This window comes from Mauremys reevesii, linkage group 3 (assembly GCF_016161935.1).
Source record: "Mauremys reevesii isolate NIE-2019 linkage group 3, ASM1616193v1, whole genome shotgun sequence".
Taxonomy (NCBI): domain Eukaryota; kingdom Metazoa; phylum Chordata; order Testudines; family Geoemydidae; genus Mauremys; species Mauremys reevesii.
The window spans coordinates 187069321-187080281 of NC_052625.1; the positions used below are offsets into that span (position 1 = coordinate 187069321).

Here is a 10961-nt window from a genome sequence, read left to right on the forward strand (position 1 = left end):
GAGGAGAAGGACCTAGGAGTCCTGGTTGATCGTAGGATGACTATGAGTAGGCAATGTGATGTGGCCGTTAAAAAAAGCTAATGCGGTCTTGGGATGCATTAGGCGAGGTATTTCTAGTAGAGATAAGGAGGTGCTAGTCCCGTTATATAAGGCGTTGGTGAGACCTCATTTGAAGTATTGTGTGCAGTTTTGGTCTCCCATGTTTAAGAAGGATGAATTCAAACTGGAACGGGTACAAAGAAGGGCCACTAGAATGATCCGAGGAATGGAAAGCCTCTCGTATGAAAGGAGACTTGGGGAGCTCTGTTTGTTTTCCTTAACCAAAAAAAGGATAAGAGGAGATATGATTGCATTCTTTAAATATATCAGAGGGATAAATACCAGGGAAGGAGAGGAATTATTTCAGCTTAGTGCTAATGTGGACATGAGGACAAACGGATATAAATTGTCAGTCAGGAAATTTAGGCTTGAAATTAGACGAAGGTTTCTAACGATCAGAGGAGTGCAATTCTGGAACAGCCTACCGAGGGAAACAGTGGGGGTGAAGGACCTCCATGACTTTAAGATTAAGCTAGATAAGTTTATGGAGGGGATGGTATGATAGGATAACGGGTTTAGTCAATAGGTCAATAACGTGCCACACTGGTAATTAGTACAAAGGGTCAATGTTGGGATATTGTTAGCCTTTTCCAGAGGGTCTGGCTGGAGAGTCTTGCCCACATGCTCGGGGTTCAGCTGATCGCCATATTTGGGGTCGGGAAGGAATTTTCCTCCAGGGTAGATTGGCAGTGGCCCTGGAGGTTTTTCGCCTTCCTCCGAAGCATGGGGCAGAGGTCGCTTGCTGGTGGATTATCTGCTACTTGAAGTCTTTAAATCATGATTTGGAGCATTCAACAGCAGAATCAAGGGAGAGAATTAGTTCAGGAGTGGGTGGATCGGCTTATGTGGCCTGCATCTTGCAGGAGGTCAGACTAGATGATCATAATGGTCCCTTCTGATCTCGAATTCTATGATTCTATGATTTGTGACAAAGGAGACGATTCCACAGATAAAGTGTGACTAACTATGGTAATCCAGTATCCTAACAAGGATACATTTAAGGAGCACTATCATATCAAAATGAATGTTTCATCTCTTCTATAGTTTATGGTGGGGGAGGGAATCAAGCTTGGAGTAACAGATATGCTTAAATGAACAAAACAAAACCCCTCAAGGTTTACTATAACCCCCAGGTCCTTGGAAGAATCAGCTGCCAAAAATCTGTCCTATCAACATAGAAAGCCAAGGAAGCTTACTCCTACCTGTCACTGTCTTTGCCTTAATCCTGCCAAAATATAACTACTCTTGATTGGTAAAGCTACGCACAAACCACTGGAGACAGACTATCAAACAAGCCTTTAGACAGCATGGAGACTGCCATGGCAGGATCTGATATAAAAGACAGATCCATACATTGTATCTGTAACAATTCATGCAACCTAATTTTATTTAGCATGTGCATAGTCATCTAGCCAAGCGATGGCATCTTCAGAGGCGTAATGCAGTTCTTCTAGGCCACCGCTGAACCTAGTCAGCAGGCATTCCTTGACAACGTGTGTCATCATCTGTGTTGTGACACAGCTGCACAAAGGGCTGTCACAAAGGCCTCAGTGATACTGACTGGCTGCACAGAGACCTTGCCTGGTCTCGAATTTGTTCAACTGGGACCACTGGCGACAGGGCAGGTCAAAACCAGGTAAGCAAATTGTGGGGTCAGCGACAAGGGATTGGTTGGGGATTATAACAGATCCATTCCTCTCGACAGAGTGTTTCCACCCTAACATCCTGGTGTGGTGGATGAAACCAAAATAGGCGACATGACAGCAAACGTGCAGCTGGTGGTTTAAAAAGGTCATTGTGCAGCAGCAGGCTTGAGTTGTCATGTACATTCTCCAGTAACTTGCCAGTGGCAACCTCTCATCTGATATGAGGAGGCGCGATACTGCTCAGAACTGGAAGCCATGGGAGTGGAGTCGGATGCAGGGTGCCAGAGATATGCATGGCGGCATGTAACTGCATATCCACCAGTTTGGTGGGTGATGATTGACTCCACACTGGTACACAGTACTCCGCCACTGAATACGCCACCTAGTAATAGTTTGAAGCAGCAGCAAATCATAATGATAATTTTTTCCCTTCTGGGAACAGGTGTCCAGATATATCCAAACCCACCTCTCCTCCGGAGCTTTCATCTACTAAGTGATCAACTGGTTTCTCATATTGCCCTGGTTATTGACAGTGCTTCCTAACCCGCCTGTTTCTCCTTATCTATGACATCACTGTCCTCCTTCTGGGATGCCACCTGATGTACTGGGGTTTCACTGAGCCTCTGCTGCTCCACTGGCCTGGGTTCCCCTCTCTCTGTTTTGCTGAATTAGGCTCTCCGGCCTCTTGCAGCGTGCACACACACACACACGCAGGGCCACACCCAGCTGCCGCCACAGATTGAAGTCAGCTCTGTGTGAGGGGACTCCCCCAGCACTCATGTGCACACTCCTTTTGGGAGACAAACCCAAAATAATACTGTCTTGCACTGTATAGAAAAATCTGCACAGTGCAAGCTCATAAAAATCTGCCCTCAATGTGAAGAGAGCTGTGCCTGACTTCTTACGCCCCCCCCAGTTAAAAATTACATAAACTGGTTTAATAATAAACAAAATAAGTTTAACAACTACAACAGGTAGATTTTAAGCGATTAAAGGGATAGCAAACACAACAAAGCAGATTGCCTTAGTAAATAAACAAAAGCCACACACTGAGCTTAACACACTAGATAGGTAGGATACAAAGCTAGCAAATTCTCACCCTGAGTGATAAACAGGTTGGCAGATTCTTAAGGTGCAGGTTGCCTTGGCTTTCCCAGGTGTTTGGGGTTTTTTTTTTGAACACACAACCCCACACAAGCTGAAAATCCTTCCAGCCTGGGACCATGACTTCCTACAGTTCAGTCTTTGTTCCTCAGGTGTGGTGTTGTAGGGAGAGTGAGGTCCCTTCATCTTGTCATTGTCCCTCTTTTATATCTTCCCCCCCACTTGCTGGAAAGCTTTTTTGCTGTGACCTGGGTCAAACAGTTCCCCTTATGTAGAGCTATCTCTGAGAGGTTTCCATTGCACACAGTTCCTTGGGTAATCCTTATGCTGGTGTGCATTTCTTCAATAAGCCACTAACATTGTTTGGCCTCATCCAATGTAGCACATTTGAAATACAGAGACGTGGTCAATATTCCCAGCTTCAGATACAACAATGATACATGCATACAAATTGGATAAACACATTCAGTAAATCATGACTCATGTAAGGCACCATTGGAAAGGTTATCTTGCATAAAGTACCTCTCAGTTATATCATATCCATATCATAAGCATATTTCCATAAAGAATATGGAGCGTAACATCACAGATATCTACTCTTCCAATGTCTCTGTGATATTTCCACACTTCTAACTGCTGTTTGTTGCAGGGAGAATTGGGTGGCTCAGGGGACTAGTAGTGGGATATGGAGCTCTTCACCTTCACGTTGCTGTATCAAACCTGGCCAAGGTCATTGCTGTTTGATGAAGTATCAATGACCTCTGTCCAACTGCTAGTGGAAAGGCAGAGACATCATAAGACAGAACCACAATTAGCACTCTTGCTGTCATCCCCAAGAGAAATATGGATTGAATGGGCCCAGAAACCAAACTACAATGGTCACCATTAAAAGCCATAATTTACCAACCATCACCACAACATGGCATCTGAGAAAAAGAAACAAGCAGGCTGTGGCCACTATTGGTAAATTATGACATTTTAATGGTGACCATTGTACCAGGTCAGCCACGTTGGTACAGCAGCATGAGGAAGCACGCACCACCACTATGCTTGATTCACTTGTTCTGTGGATAATAAAGGTATTCAGCCCCCAGGGCTTTCAATCTGTCATATTTCATTAGCACTAAATTCACTAAAAAAAAAAAAACACAACCATATGAATTACATAATACAAAGTTAACTTATACTGTTCATAGAGTCAGTATGTCTTGTAGTGAATGGATCAGTGCTCATGCTCTGGAATTTGTTGAAGGGCTATAACCTGTCATTTGTCTCTAGAATAATCTAGGAAACTTCTGCTACTAGGAAATGAAGAAATCATCTTGGGTTGCAGAAGTCTCTCTCTGTTGAATTCCTCCATTTACCCACTCGCTGCCTCTGCTTCCATGTGAGAGACTTGAGTTCTGGCACCTTCATTCCATCTTCAGATCACATCATGGGAATGCCAACCCCTTGGTTCTGGCATCAGCAATTATAATATTTCCAGACAGACATAAATTAGCCTTTTCTGCATTTTAACTCATAAAAACAACAGCAGTTTCGAAGCACACTGGCATTAGGACGAAGATTAAGTATTGCAACCTGCTATTGTTGGCAGAGTCAGACTGGCCTTGCTATTCTCCCCACCATCTTGTAATCCTCCATCTTCTTGGAGCAGAGCTAACTGCTGCGTCCATTCGTGTCACCACAGAGCAGTCTTGGCAGATGCATGCCCTTAGGCTGGGATGATTTTTACAAGCATCATTTTCATATTTTCATTGTTTGCCTGGCTGGATATTTATCTGTTCTAGCAGTTAAACATACTGAACACTCTGTCAAATACTTACATATTCCATGCTGAACTGCAGTCTAAAGATATCCTTCCAAACACCACCCTGCTCTAACTCTGCCAACTTCAGTGCAAAATCAGGAACGAAGTCGGACCATAACCTTCTAAACACCAGCTTTTGAAACAAGCATAACAGCAAAATCACACATAATCTCTCTTGTACTTCGTACACCTATGTTCTGGTACACAAATAGGATATGCTGTTGTGACCACCACTCAGTAGTTTGCATCTTAAAAGGTATGGGGTTGCAGGTGCTCACGTGACAGGCCCATCTTTGCATGTGGTTCATATTTCAAAAGCTGAGAGTATTTAGATTAGCTGGAACTGCTCTCAGGCTCTTGATGGCAAGGGGAACCAGTGCCATTTACAGTGCTCTCAATCCCTTCCCCTCATTTCAGCCACTGATCTAGGCGAAGGTTGAACAAAGACAGGGGTCCTAGAACCAGAGTTCATTTCTTTTCTTCTTGACTTGGAAGCAGCCCTTGCTCAGTGCTCACCCTCCTCCGTGGCTGATGCAGCAAGTCTCCTTTCCTGTTTAGAACTGATTGAAAAGCAGTCATTTGACTTGTGTGGGAAATTTTGAAGAAAAAAAAATTCCTCAAATTTTCCCTGAAGATCCAGGAGAAACACAAATTTACTCAGAAATATTCATTAAAAAAAAAAAAAAAAGCTCATTTCCTTTTGAAAAAGGTGACAAAAGTTTTGACCAGTTCTACTCCAGTTTCAGTCATCTGTAACCACTGGAGCAAGGCATGCCACTGACAGTCTTAAGAAGCCAGTTTGTGCACGGTCATGGCTGAAGCTAAGGAGGGAAAAGATGCAACTAGATTTCAGGAAAGGACTCCTTTTTCAGATGAATAAAAATATTCAGAATAATGAGTTAATGGAAGTAATAGAAGCAGGCGCCACTGATGTGTTTAAGTAAACAATAAACAATGTTTTGCACTTATTTAGCTTGGGTTTCAAAGTACTTAAACATTTAATGTAAGCCTCACAACCTTCCTACCAATGAACACAAATCCATAAAACAGGCCAAACCACTGGCAGATGGTAGCAGAACTTGTGGAATGAAAAGTTTTCAGCAGAAAAAAGGTTAAATCTACACAAAAGAGGAATCTTCTGCTCTCCTGACCCTGATAATAGTTTGCTGAGACTCACTTGTGAGAAATAATGAACAGGTCCAAATGGTGGTGGATGCCTAGCTGGGTTAAAGTGCAGTTGTTATTAGAAAGTTGACTAAGATTGACAGGGCCTTTGTTGTTTCTTATCAGTGATTCCATTTGAAATTGCTTCAGTTAACAAGACAAAAATGATTTTTTCTAACTTCTAGCTTTTCAAACTCCACCAGGGAGTTGATCATCAAACTGTCTTCTTTCTGCCACTTACCTCATTCTCAGTAACAAGATATTCTATTCAGAACCACGCTGGCAATGTTGTTGGTGATGCATTTGAAGGAATAAGGTCCAGTTCATACTTCTGTAAACAAATTAGTTCTGATATTCCTGCACTAGGTAAAAAACAGATCTGGCTGGCAAACATTCCTCACCCCCTTGGAAAATGTCTACTTTTTGATGAAAAATTGGAAACCAAAATATTGTGGCTGAAAACTGAAATCTTTTGAATCTGACATGCCACTGCAATGCTTCATAGCAGCTGCTGTTCATTATAGGCTGGGCTCCCTGGTTGAACTGTATCTCCCATGATGCACCATGGTCTCCCTTCTTGGTAAGAGGGAAGCAGTGCATCATGGGAGGTGATGTTCAGATGGGGAGCCCAGCCCCTAGAAGAGAACTGGGATATGCAGCAAGTGAACTAAAACTGCAGCAGCAACCTTTCTTAATCAAAATATTTGGGGTTTTAGTCAAAATATTTCAGTTTTGGGGCATGCAGGTTTTTTGGATGGCAGCATCTGAAGTGTGGTGGGGAAGGGGGAATAGCATAGCCAGAACTGCCCCATCTCCACTCCCAGAACCTAGACACCAGTAGGTAGGAAAACCTCTCCACACACAAGAACAAGGCACCCAACATCTGCATGTGGACTGAGGGAAAAGGGAACTACTCCCTAGGGCGGGGCCATCATCTGGGAGTCAGACACTGCACCATTAGCCCCTGGCCATTAGAAATCATCTCTTTATCTGTATTTTGTTTGGCAGGTCATGAAGATAGGATGAACATAAGCCCCATGAGTTCAGTTCCATAGCCATTTTTCAGAGTAAATCTTCATTTTCAAGCTACACTATGACCAGCTTTAATGTAAGCAGCACTTACTTTTCTGCTGGTTCACTTTTCGCAAGAGCATAAACAGCAGCAAGTTGCTCATTTTAGCATGTGACAGCTGGTTATACCTAGACAGGTCCTTCTCTCTGTACAGAGTGCCTGTCATTGCTTAGATGGAAAGGCCGAAGTTACAGAAACCCTCCCACGTCCATCTGCTCTTCTGTATTCCCATCCACACTGGGTTAAGTTTTGCACAGTCCAGCTCCTAGAGGCACTATTCCCATGCACCTCCCCATCCCCCACACAAGCCACCCCTGCCTGCCTTTCAGGCAGAGCTCCTTGAGAGTTAAAGGGTTTGTAAAAATAGTTCTCTCTGTCTGCCCCACTTCTGATTCATGGTCCACTTAGGTAATGTCTCTTTCAGTTACATGGAACAACTGGGGCCCCCACTGACCCCAGGGACATTACATCTTCATAAATAAGGGGAGTTATATACAGAAATAAATCAAGACAACATTTAAAACATGTTACAGGGAAACAGTAAAATGCAAGGAGACAAAAAAGCATAATCAAAACTCAAGAATTCAGGCCAAATTCTTCATAAAAATAGCTCTTCCAAAGACAGTCTCCAACACACACTGGATTTCTCTACAGCATCTTGGCTGACTGATTTTACACAGGCTGGGGAGTAACAGTTTCCTTCCCTAGCCACTGACTGACAAACACGGCTAAGACTAAGCAGATATAGCTCAACTCACTTTGATCGATTGGGCTACTCTTCAGGGAAACAATGCATTTCCGCAAATGCTACTGTACATCAAAGTTTCATGGTCAAGAAAACAGTCAGTTTTGAGGGTTTTTTTTAAACAAGCACATTGCTCCATAGTCAGTTCAGCACCTGCCAGTGTAACATACACACGCAAGCAATTACAAAACAGACATCTGCTCAGGATGTTGCTCATTGGATTGATATATTTTCTTCGAGATGTATCTGCAAGTCTTTTTAAAGCTTCCACATGCTAGTGCTGTTCCATCTGCAAATCTGGGACTAGTCAATGGTTTGTCTGTACAGCTCCCTTATGCTGACATGGATTTGGTGGGGGATTAGACTAGATTCCACACTCGGGACAGGTGGGCTCATCAGCCTTGGTAGCCAGCTCAGCAAAGAGAAGGAAAATTCCAATTTCAAACCAAAGGTGTCGGGTTTGTACAGCTGACCAGTAAAGCTTGTCCTACAGCTAAGTTCATGTGAATGGATGTCAATATCAAGTGTATCCCAGAAGGCTAGGATGTTCCCTGCAAGTGACGTACAACAGCCCTTACTGACAGTTATAACTGGGCAAGGGCCGCTAAAGTTAAAGAGCGTAATGCAGGTTGCTCCAACTGAAGACAAAAAGTTGAGGGAGGCTAGGCTACATTGATGTGGACATATATGGAAGACAACCAGAATGGAGACCAAGGACTCGGTACATGGACCAGATATCAGTGGACCTCAGAGAGACCAATCTGCATAACAGCCTGGAGTATGATCGTGAGTTCTGGAAGAAGGCTATAAATGTCGCCAACACTGAATAGGGAAGTGGCAAGCAAGAGAACGACAACAACTGTAGATTCTGCACTCAACTGTTCTAGCGGGAAAATTCATCTCCTAGGCAGAAGGGTCAAAATAGATTTTATGTTTTAGGATTAGGGCTAAGTGGGACACAAGTCCTGCAGTGGTCCTTTGCACAGGGAGTGAGTTTTACCCATAGAGACTGGAAATCCAAAAGTGATCAGTAAACAATGAATGAGCTGTATAGACCATGTCAAAGTACCATAGTTGGCCATAGTTTCAGGGATACCAAACTAATGTTTTTGCATAAACCAAGCCCTCATAAGTAACAGGGTCTCATCTAAATTACACCAGTCAGAGAAACATGCCACAGAACTGATGCCAAACCACAGCATTTAGTATTCATTATGAATCTCAAATATAGGCTGACCTAACTCTCATTAAAGTCAATGGTAGCTTCTAGGGATTGGCCCAAGATGCAATGAAAAAAATTAAAACATACAACAGTTGCCAACAACTGGTAGGGATCCAAGTCAAACCCCACCTCTATTGTCCCTGTTATGTTCACGGCATGCACACAGAGAAGTTAAAGTATTTTATGTTTTTATCTTTCCAGAATGTTGGAATATAATGCTACTTCTCAGAAGTCAGAAACTGAACCATCCAAGAACCCAAAATATGAGAGAGACACAAAACAGCTGCTCCCTAAAACAGAGAGAGGCACCACTCACCCTAGGCTTTCTGCAGACTGACTACTTAGGACATTTCACATGCTTCCCTGCAAGCAGGACCAGGAAACCTCTTAGAATTTCAAAAGTTACAGCTTGTAACAGTACAACACAACACTATCCTCACCCACTTTTGTGTCCATTCCCCTGTGAAGAAAAAATCCATTTTGAATAAATGTGAGCTGTACATTATCCTAAAAATCAACAAGCTTGACCTGTGGTGACCATGAAGAGATGGGCATTCTAGAGCCAACGACTCTCTGCACTAAGGACCCTTCCACTCAGCCTAGTAGCTCAGCCTTGCACAGGTATTTTATTTTAAAACTGAGGTAGCGACATACAAAATGAGTATGGCCTTCAAGCTCTTGGCAAGTTGCTGATGCAGCCCCTACTGTAGAAAGACATGAGCACCCAGGCTGCTCTTTCATGTTGGTTGCCCATGCTATATTTTTAGCCTGTGTGGATGTTTAATGACCCATGAGACAGCCTGATCTCTAAGCCATTGCCATTAAGCTGTGGTGGCTGTGGTTTGTGGCTTCGCTGCACTGACGCTAACAGGAGGGATGGCTGACACTCTTGCTGGAGTGATGTAGACTTCTTCCAAACCTCAGACTTTGAAACAAGACATTGGCAAGCCCATTTAGAAAAATGATTTCATGCGTGTACAAATTAAGCCAAAGAACACAATACTTGTCCCTTTGGTGTTTATTTTAAAATAAATTATTCCATGTTCCCTTTTCTTTCAGAACATTAAACATGATGCTGCGCATGATTGTGCTCAGAAGGCTACAGACAGCTGTACTGATGAAAAATCAGAGGCATAATACTGACACATGCACCATGGCACATACTCAAGAATGGATTCCTCTGTCTCTTCAATACTAAATACTATGAAGCTTAATGCTTCTCCCTGGGAAACAAAGATCATCAATTGCTAGCTGATTTATAGTATTGTTGAGTTTCTCTTAATGTACACAATTTTCCTACAGTTCTGTTGTATTTCTGCTCTATTCACTGTATGGTTATTTACAATAACATGTCAGCTCTGGGTAGAAAGGGGTATGTCACTCAAGTAGCTTCTTCTAGGAAGCATGACATGATTTAAAAATCTGCTTGTACAACCCAAATGATGTGCACAGTAGTCTAACATTTTCTTGTGAACATTAATAACTTCATCTCCGTTGCCATCAGGCTGTTATTGGTTCTGAATGCTGAAGAAGCTGTTTTCACCCTCAGATTAAGATCTAGATATTAGCAACACGCTTGCCGAAGTACAGAGTTCTCAGAATATCCTTTCCAGTTATAAGAACATCATACAGGGGCATTGGAAAAAGAATTTCTTTTATCTGACCTGAACTTGCACACAGACTGTGGAAGGAATTTTAAACAAGGCTTTATTTTTTTGTCATATGGACCGCATTTCTCACAATCAAAAGGGGATCAAAAAAAGACAAAGCATCCAGAAAAACAAAGCAGCCCAGCCAGTTTCACCGCAATTTGACCATGAGACAGTTGGAAAAACGTCTCCAGAGCTTTTGGAAAAACGTATTCCAGAGCTTGTCAGCCACGCCCCGAAGCTGCCAAGTATGCCCATATGGGACCAGGGCTGTTGGTTCTACCAAAAGAGAAAATGAATGGAAAAAATAAAAAGATAAAGAATACCAGGAAATGGAGCAGCAAGGAGTATCATTAGGCCAATTGTGAAGTTATTGCAAGTGCCAATTTCTGATGAAATGACTGTGATCTTTATAAAGTCCAAGGTGTGTAAGGAATTGCTTAGTACACA

General features: G+C 42.8%; 1 long non-coding RNA gene across 1 annotated transcript; it reads left to right on the forward strand.

Annotated features, from left to right (window-relative positions):
• The first annotated feature begins 1685 nt into the window (after positions 1 to 1685).
• On the forward strand, positions 1686 to 10117 carry LOC120401889. Its single transcript, XR_005596813.1, has 4 exons — positions 1686 to 1735; positions 6832 to 6931; positions 9064 to 9483; positions 9922 to 10117. It is a non-coding gene; the product is annotated as an uncharacterized LOC120401889 (long non-coding RNA).
• Positions 10118 to 10961: the final 844 nt, after the last annotated feature.